Source organism: Corvus cornix, chromosome 4, assembly GCF_000738735.6.
Source record: "Corvus cornix cornix isolate S_Up_H32 chromosome 4, ASM73873v5, whole genome shotgun sequence".
NCBI lineage: Eukaryota > Metazoa > Chordata > Aves > Passeriformes > Corvidae > Corvus > Corvus cornix.
In genome coordinates this window covers 70,992,031-71,001,770 of record NC_046334.1, presented here as the reverse complement: position 1 = coordinate 71,001,770, position 9,740 = coordinate 70,992,031, and positions in this window count along the sequence as shown.

The following is a 9,740-nucleotide window of genomic DNA, read 5'->3' as shown; positions in this document are numbered from 1 at the left end:
GGGTAAGACTTTGGATTTATTTCTCCGGAGATGTCAGATCTCACCTTGCTTGGGGTAGAATTTAAATCATTGAATTGTAGAATATTCTGAGTTGGAAGGGGCCCACAAGGATCATCAAAGTCCAACTCCTGGCCCAAGAATCCCACCCTGTGCCTGCGGGCGTTGTCCAAACACTTCTGGAACTCTCTCAGGCTGTGCCTGAATTGGTTTTGGAATTGGTTTTGGGACAGAACCAGCCTGTCTCTGATAGGACAGAATTCCCTTCTCCTTTCTGCTGCTGGGGACAAGGAAACCAGGGAGAGCTGCTTGTGGTGAAATCACACAAAGCTGGGTCACAAACTCAGCTCAGACCTTCAGTGAGGATTTCCTGCTAAAACTACCCCGAGCACCTAATTCATCAGTGTGGACCAGGATGGAATAACCCCATCCCAAGCCATTGGGCACGCAATGCCTGGATCCCAGGGAGGTGAGAGAAGCCCTGGGGGGATTTGTATCACTCACCACAACCAATTTTTGGTACTTAGTGGTGTTTGTAGCATCATTTCAGACTGCAAAAAGCATTCTGACTGTGTGAGTTCAGGTGCAGCAAGCAGGAGAACAGCCTGGCTAAGCTGAAGGGGAGTCCTGGAGCCAGAAGGTGGCTGGCAATGAACTGCTGTGGTGTTTGAGTCTATAATCAATAAATACCTGTTGTGGCAGACAAACCCTCTATTAAAAAGCTTTGAGAGTGTCTGCTTTGTGCCTCCAGGCTGAAAACAACCGTGCCAGGGCAGCAGCCTCCCTGATTTGCTCCTTCCAAATGCTGCCTTCGTTTGCTCCCCTGTTTTTGGCAGCACTTCAGGGGGTGCCTCAGTGTGATGGGCAGAGAAGGAGCTGAGGGGAGGGAGTTCATGCCACCCATGAGCTGGGAGAGGTCTTCAGCCAGCCTGAAGTGGTCTGCATGGACATGGAGATGAAGTAGATGTGAATGCAGCCTCTCACCTGAATGTTTTTGTGTTTTATTAGGGAAGAACGTTGCAGCTGCTGAATGAGGGCTTGGCCTGTTTGTGTATAAAGACAAAAATACCAAATGTTCCAGGCCAGGTTGGACTGGGGATACATGGGCTTGGAGCAACCTGGGATAGTGGGAGATGGGCTTTAACACCCCTTCCAACCCAAACCATGACTCCCTGACAACTGTAGGAGTTTTTGGAAAGGTGCCTGTTGGGGATCAGTGTGTTTGCTCCCTGAGAGGGGATGAAAGTCAGCCCTTGGCTGCTCTGGAAAAGGCATCATTGGACCTCTCCTTCCCAAAGCTTAGAGCTGTGTGGAGTTACAGTAAACTCGATCACTTAAGGATCCTCCTCTCAGCAGCATCATGCATTAGTTGGTGGAATAATATCGACTCTGACCCCGATTTTGGCTGCTTATCTGGTTCCCAGCAGGCTTCAGTGCTCAGAGACAAAATGATCCGAGGCTGGTGCTGCCTTGGGGGAAGCAAACGCTGCGAAGAGAGGAGTTGTTCCTCGCTCTGGAACTCAAACATTTCCGAAATCAAGCTGCTGCCCAGCTTATCAGGGTGTAAACACGTCCTCCTGTGGGAACAGGAATCGCAGGCCAGTCTGAGCTGAATCTTGCTGCCTCTCTTCGTATCAGCCTCCTGGCGTTTCTCAGACACAGGAGGTCTGCAGAGGGTTTGAAATGCATTCTTTTTCTCATCTGTTTTCTTCATGGGGGGAGGCAGCAAAGACCTTGGACTACCAAGAATGTTTGGTTTCGTTCAGAGGCTGCTCTGTGGTGGGTGTCACAGCAGTGCAAGGGGATACACTGCTTTTATTCCCTTTCTCAGAAAACCCCTTGTTTGGGTGGTTCTGGTGCTGAAAGCTCAGAAATGATTTCGAGTCTCCTTCCACAAACCCATCCTTGGGGATAGTCCAAGCTGATTGAGCTCTTGAGGGTGTGGACCATCCCAAAAAAAGGAAGGACGTGATGTTGTGATAAAGGAATTGTGCTCCTGACGTGCTCTGTTCGGTCCTTGGGTGTAATCTCTTGCCACATCCTGGGACTTGAGGCTGGTGAAAGGGCAGGGCATGTGGGAGCTCCCCTCAGAAGGAAATGACTCTCAAGTCACTCTCTGCTTTAATTTCAGTCATTTCTACCTATTTTTGCAGGATTTCCAGCCAGGAGCCAGCCTGCCTGTGAGAGGAACCATCTGAATGGATGAGAAGGTGCCTCAGCACTGTTGTAGGTGGCTCTTTGGAGTCTTCTCATTCTCTTCAGCCAGGACACCCCAAAACACAGCCTGGAAGAGAAGGACAGGGAGCAGGAGTTGTAATTCCAGCTGAATTCTGCAGGAACAGGATCTGCAGCCTGGCAGACACCAGTCTGTCGTGGTGGGCAGCTCTGAACTGCAGCTCTCAAAGTGGCAAATAATGGTTGGGTTTGGCCACTTTGGTGTGTATAAGTTGTTTCTGCTCCCTGGGACAAGAGACAACAACAAGATTAGAAGATATTTCCTATAGTTCTGCAGCCTCAGGTGGAGAATGAGGGAAGGGGGGTATGGATGGGCTACCTAAAAAGAAATAAAAATAAATAGAATATAAATAAAAATTAAGTGATGGAGTCTTGCATCCCTTTGCATGTAGGGATCTCTTCTGTGGCAAGGAAATAATTTAATATTCTGGCACAGGATTGCTAGTGAAACACTGAATTCAGAGATAAGAATCACTTGTTTTTCTTCCAACTCCATTAAAAAGGAGTAAAACTCATCAAACCCCGCCTTGTTTTTTACATGGCAACATTTGGGGTTTTCTGCTTTGTGCAGGAAGAATAATCTCCTAGGAGATGATGGCCAGACTGGTATTTAACTGGCTTAATGTTGGAAAAGTTCCCTGCTAGTGAGTCAAAATTACCTTGCGCTGGTCCTTTCCTGTTCCTCTGCCTCATGGCAGTAAAACATGGCAAAAACTCGTGGTCTCCTTCGAATTTTTTCATGGAATGGTTTTCTTTGTGAACTGGCAGGTGATTTCAAGCTTCTCTCTTGGGTATCAAATGCTTCAAAGTTTCCCTTTCTGCCTTGTAAAGACTGAAGAGGAAGCTACAGACCTCCAAATCCCTCTTGAACAGTTTTTCCTGTCTAGAAAGGGTTGCACAAGGCAGATCTAATCTCTCAGCTGGACCAGATGATCACTGTAGGTCCCTTTTGACTGGAAATACCTCAGAAATGGTTTATCCAGCTGGTTATTCCCTCTTCCCTCCCATGGAAAAGGGAGATGTTTGGCTGGGGGAAAAAAACCCTTTGCTTTCAGACTCCTTCCTTTGTCACTTTTCAGTGGGAGCCACTAAATCCCTGCCGGCATCAAGAGTCTGTGGCATTTAATGCAAAAATGTCATTATAAAGATACTGAGCTGCTTCCTAAAGGCATCGAGGGCTTTATTTATCCCCTTCTCCAGGTGCTGGGAATGCTGCTGATCCAAATTAATTTTAAGGACATGTGCCGGGCTATTAACATTAAAAGAGCTCGGTTAACGTGGCAGTAGGGAGAGTAACTCAGTCCCACTGTTGGCTTGTGCTGGTGCATTGGTTTTCATCAATTGTTGTTTTACTCATTTCAGAGTAAAAAATTCCTTTGAACTGCTGTTGGTTTGAAGGGCTGGGCTCTCAAACCCGAGACTCTGCATCTGTGGGGACTCTGTGCTCCTGATGAATCCATGGAGGACATGGTGAATCCTCCTTCTCCAGGAGGACCTGACCAGGGCTGCTGCATTCCTCCCACTCGGCCCTTTGCTGATACCTGTGCTCGACACATCCCTTGAAAAGCCTCCTCTGCTGCATCCTCTCACCAAACATCCCGTCCTGATCCCACGCTGGTGTGTGGAAGCTCGAAGTGTGAAGCTGTAATGGCTTTATTGGGGTGCTCTGTGCATCCCTGCCGCTCATCCCCTCTGTCCCATTGCTGGGGGAGGGTGGCACCTCAAGGAGAGAGAAGCAGGAGGCTTTCCCTGCAGCCCAGCTTGAGTTCCACGAGCACAGTGAACTCCGAATCCACTTTAGCAGCGAGGAAAACCCCATTGGGCTTTGAAGCTGCTTGTGGAACTTAAGGGGCCTTTTTTTTTTTTTTCCCCCTGTTCTTATGAGTTTGATGCCAGCAATTGTATGTGCTCAGCGAGATGAAAGCCATCATGCCCAAGTGTGAAGAATCTTCACAACTGCATCCCAGAATCTCATCCCTTTTTGTGTTAAAAGTGGGAGTTTTAGCTTGTCTGGAAGCTGTTCCAGTTGCTCCCAATTTCTCTGTCCTGCAAGTCCTCATGAACCTCTTGCTGAGTCACTTAAAATCTGCTTTTTGCCTGGAAAATGGTCTTCCTTAGGCTTGTCTTTGTGTCTGCTGCTTCCTGCGTGGTTTTGCCTGTGTGAAGCTGCACTGCTGCCTGGTGCCCTCCTCTTCCTCGTCATGAAGGTTTCAGGTAAATATTTACACCTGTGGATATGTGTGATTTAATTGGATGAATTAGTCAGGGGGCTCTGGCATAGCTGGGATTCAAGGTTATTCCTCGTTACATCTTGAGAAGCTGCTGATTGTCCCTGTTCTTTATCTGCTGCTCTCTGTTGTGTAATTCTTTATTGCGCTGTTACATGACATCATCTGGGTCTGCTGCTCTGCGCTTTGGGCTTCATAACATGTTCAGCTGAGTCTTGGGCAAGGGGCAGAATTTATTACTAAGCCCATTAGAGTTCTGAAAATAAATAAACACCATGCTGAATTCCTTATCACCAGCACGTTGCCTGCAGCAGCAGTGAAAATATTCACACTGAGTCGCTGCCGACTGCCCGAGAGGGGCTGGGGTTGCCAGTGCCTGGAGTGACCGAGGGCTTTTTCCTTTAAACTGTGCTCTTGCACAAAATAAAAAAGGTTGGCAAGTGTGTTCTCTACTGGAATCAACACAATCTCTTAATGCTCTGAGGCTAAACTAAGGCTGAAGTCAGCTATTCAGCTGTGGCTCTGTGCAAATCTATTGTGTTTATCTCTGCCCGAGACGTACTCATTAGGCAGCAGGGCTCTTTGTGTAGCTGCAACATCGTTTAAGGGTAGGATTTTCCCAAGATTTTCCCCACAAAGAAGCCAGAGCAGTGGAAAACCATCTTCTGCTGAATGTCCCCTCTTCTTCAGTGGCTTCAGTGGCACGGCTGAGCTTCAGCAATCCCACTGTGCTGGAGAGGAGGGGCAGCAACAGGACTCAAGGGAATGGCTGGAGCTGGGTCAGGGGAGGTTTAGGTTGGATATCAGGGAAAGGTTCTTCCCCCAGAGGGTGCTGGGCACTGCCCAGGCTCCCCAGGGAATGGTCCCGGCCCCGAGGCTGCTGGAACTCCAGGAGCATTCGGACACCGCTCCCGGTGATGCCCAGGGTGGGATTGTTGGGGTGTCTGTGCAGGGCCAAGGGTGGGACTGGATGATCCTTGTGGGTCCCTTCTGACTCAGGATATTCCATATTCTACCTGTGTTTGCTGTGTTCTGTAAGGATGTGTTGGTTCTCCGGCAGCAGGGAGATGGAGCCTGGGCTCTCTGCAGGGGCCAGGCATGAGTGTGACAGCCCCTGTGTGACACAGAGACCCTGAGTCCTGTTGTCAACCAGCCATGAAATGGGGATGTGCTCTGATGAGCTCTGTGGGGAGATCTCTGATTGCTACAGAAGGGAAAACTGACACCCAGGTACTGAAGGGCCAGAGCAGAGCTTAAGATGCTGCTTGGGAGATGGATTTTAATCCCACTCTTGCTAGGAATAACTTTTGCCTTTATACCAACATTGACCACAATCATTGTTGCTTCAAACTCTGGTTCAAAGTTTGCCCTGGGGTGGACTGGCTGTGCTCAGGAGCCTCAGGACAGACTGGGGCTGTAAGAGCAACCATGTCCATGCGCTGTTGCTCCTCTCTCCCTCAACAGCAGAAGGATGTGGAACTGCTGGAGTGAGTCCGGAGGAGGCCATGGAGCTGCTCCAAGGGCTGAAGCCCCTCTGGATCAGGCTGGGAGAGCTGGAGGTGTTCACCTGGAGAAGGGAAGGCTCCAGGGAGAGCTGCGAGCCCCTTGCAGGGCCTAAAGAGGCTCCAGGAGAGCTGCAGAGGGACTGGGGCCAAGGGCTGGAGGGACAGGACACAGGGAATGGCTTCCCACTGCCAGAGGGCAGGGTTAGATGGGATACTGGGAAGGAATTCTTCCCTGTGAGGGTGGTGAGGCCCAGGGAAGCTGTGGCTGCCCCTGGATCCCTGGAAGTGCCCAAGGCCAGGCTGGACAGGGCTTGGAGTAACGTGGGATAGTGGAAGGTGTCCCTGTCCGTGGCAGGGGGTGGAATGAAATGGGCTTTCGGGTCCTTTCCAACCCCAACCCTTCCATGATTCTCTCCAAGCTGCAGTTCCCTCCTGTAGCTCCTTTCGAAGGAGGCAATACTTGAGTGGGAATTGCTCCCTTTTTCTTTCCTTAAACACCTCCTGGAGGTTGGAGATCTTTGTTACAATAGATGAATCCTGTTTTGGGGCACGAGAAGGGGCTGTGTTTGGGGCATGGACTGTGCAGTGACCACAGCGGTGATGTCTGAGCTCTCAGCCCTGCTCTCATCTCCCCATTGTAGCCGGGGGCAGCACAAGTTGCAGGGCCTGGCCTAATAAGATCTGCATGTTGGCATGGCTCTGACCGGGGAGTTTCTGCCTCCAGCTCTGGCAGATCCTGCTGGAGACTGGCTGCCTTCCCCAGCTCCTGCCACTGCCAGAAGGAAATCACCATCTGGGTGCAATCTGCAGCTCAAGGAGTCTCACCTTCCCAGCAGCTCTTGGTTGAGCACCAGCTCTGGCCCTCACTGGGCTCCTTTCCTTGCTAGGGAAAGAGATTGTACAGGAGGGAGACAAAGGAATGTTTATGCACATTGTCATCAAATATAGCTCATTTCTTCTTTTGTGGGAGATGACTTTCACCTTCTGGCTGGGAGCATGAGCAAGGAGCAGCAGAATATTGCCTTTGCCTTAAAGCTTCACATTTCTGGGTCTGCTCCTTGTGCAGCTGCCTCCTAAAACTCCCCTAATCCCCCCTTGTGCTAAAGGGACTGCTGCGCCTTTTCCTGGAGTTGTTTTGTGAATTTCGTGGTCTTCTCTCTCTTATTTGGATGAGTTTCTCAGGTGGGGGCAACCCTAAAATATTGGACTCTTAAAGGACTTGATGTGCTCTCTTTCATCTGAGTGAATTGATGCTGTTCAGTCTAATATTTATTTGTGCTTTTGTGAGCTGAAAAGGCACCAAAAGAAGGTGGCAGTTGCTAAACTCACCTCAGATTCTCGAAACCTGCTCAAATTGCAGGTTACTGGTTCCCTTGGCCTCTAAACTTAATTTCCTTGATTCCTGAAAACAAACCCGGTACCTCAAACCAGCCTGGCTCTCCCTAGAACAGCCTGAAATGTGTGTCCTGAAATGGGATCCCCAGCGCTGCACTTGTGGGATTCAGCTCCAGGGGTGAAGCCAGAGAGCACCGAAGCAAACAGTGGTGGGATAAACACTTAAAACCCACCCCAAATGACAAGGATTCCAAGGCAGGAGTTACCTGGGAGTTCCCAGCAGGTCGCTGCTCCCTCTGCTGTGCCTTTTACTGCAGTGTCCTGCAGGTGATGGCACGGAACAGGATGTACAGCAGGAGCTGGGAAGAGAACTCAGGTTTCCCTTGAGTTGCAGTCAAAGCAGCAGGAGGTGGGGTGGGATTTAAGGAGTTCATGATTCAAACAGAATAAAACAACCCAGGCTGCAGGTATGGTAGTACTTGAATTTTTGATTTGGATCCCCTGAGCAACTTCTCTGCTCTTGTTTCAAGTCTTGGCTCTGTCACAGCTTGGGAGTCCCACGCTGCTTCGTGAGGATGGGATAAGGGTTTCTCTGCAATGCTTGGGTCCACCTAGTGTTACTTTCCGGGTCCAGGCTCTTGCAGCCTCCAATGTGAGGCCACCAGAAAGAAAAAAAATATCAACCAGAGTCTTGGAAAAGCATCCTGCTAAAAAGCAAATATACCTGGCATCTGTCCCTGGCTTGGAGGGAGCCCAAGTATCTTCTGCTGGGATACTCGGCTGATCCTGCTGGACCAGGCAAGCAGGTCCTGTATGATCTGGTTGTGAAGCAAAAATCCACTTCCCGCTGGTTTCCAGCCACAAACCAGCCTGGCTACAAAGAGCTGCTTAATGCCAACCAGTCAGTCGATGAGAGAGGAAAATGAACTTCTGCCTGGGAGGGAGCTTGGCTTTGTGCATAAAGTTAAGAACCTGCTGGAGGGGAATGTTGGGATGAGGCTCCTCAGAAGCTGATGGGCTCGGGGAAGGGTGTAACTCCTGCTCCTTGGATCCAGCTGCCCCTGCGTGACTGTGCTTGGCTGTGACACTGGAGAATGTTTGCAAAGATCAGGTCTGGAGACGCTGGGATAGACCAGAGAGCGCCAGACACAGAAGTATCTGATGTCCCCTCTGGTGCCTGGCATCGTGTCAGATAAGCCGATACCCTCCAGAAAATGGTACTGGTGGGGGGCTAAGATTTCTAGCATGGGACAGCCACTGCTATAATGATAATTTATCATGATGGGAAATATGGTTTGGTGCATAAAAAGGGAGTTAATACGGGGCCAAGTCTTCTACCATTAACTGAGAGCCCATAGGATGCAGGACTGGAAGGGATCTCAAAACTCCTGGAAGAGACTGGCATAAAACACGGACCTGCAAAATCATCCTTGCACGCTCTCTTATGTATTCCATAGTCATTCCTGGTTGTCCTCTTCCAGGAGGAGCTGGCAAGGTGACCACTGGGGACACTGGGCTCCTGCTCAGCTGGTGCAGCTGCCACGTGTTCAAGGTGTGCCAGGAGTTAAATGTTGTATTCAGCATGTACAGTTTATTCAAACAAGGATTCACTTCTGCAATAACTGCATCTTCCAAGCCAATATAACGGGATTAAAACCAAGTCCCCCCACTTTTTTTCTCTTTTTGGGTGGTTTCCTTGCTTTAGCTGGGATAAAGGTTGTGGGTTTTTTTCCTCAGGAGCTGGTAACGTGCTGTGTTTTGGATTTAGTATGAGAATAATGTTGGAGTAATAGCTTAAGCCTTCAACTTTTGGCAAGGAGTTTCCCACCTCAGTTCAAATGCTGTCAAATGCTTTCCTGGGTGGATTGGGGTTTTCTCCTTGGATGTGGTTTGTTGATTTAGAAGATTGGGAAGGTTCACTCAGGATCTGCTGCCTCTACACCAAGATCTAGCAATCAAAAGCCAAGATGTTCTGTAAAATTTCTTTAAACCTTCCTCATCCCTCATTTCCAAATATCCAAATTTTGTGGCTGCCCCATCCCTGGAAGTGTCCAAGGCCAGGTTGGATGGGGCTTGGAGCAACGTGGGATAAGTGGAAGGTGTCCCTGCCCGTGGCAGGTGGGGTGGGACCGGATGGTCTTTAAGGACCCTTCCAACCCAAACCATTCCAAGATTCCCAAATTCCTGCATCTGGATCAGCTCAGACCCTTCTGGAGGAAAGAAAAATCAGGACATGGAGAAACAAAACAGTCCCAGTCCAATCTTTATGGTATAAGAACTTAAATGTGCCTGGTTTTTCCTAAAGCAAAGGCTGCAGCTTGGGACCATCGCTCTGCACCTGCTTTTCAAATCTGTTGTTGCTGCTTGGTTTAGTAAAGAACCTCAAGCTCCCTCCATGTGCTGTGCCCCAGGGATTTATTTTGACGCCCAGCTGGTTGGT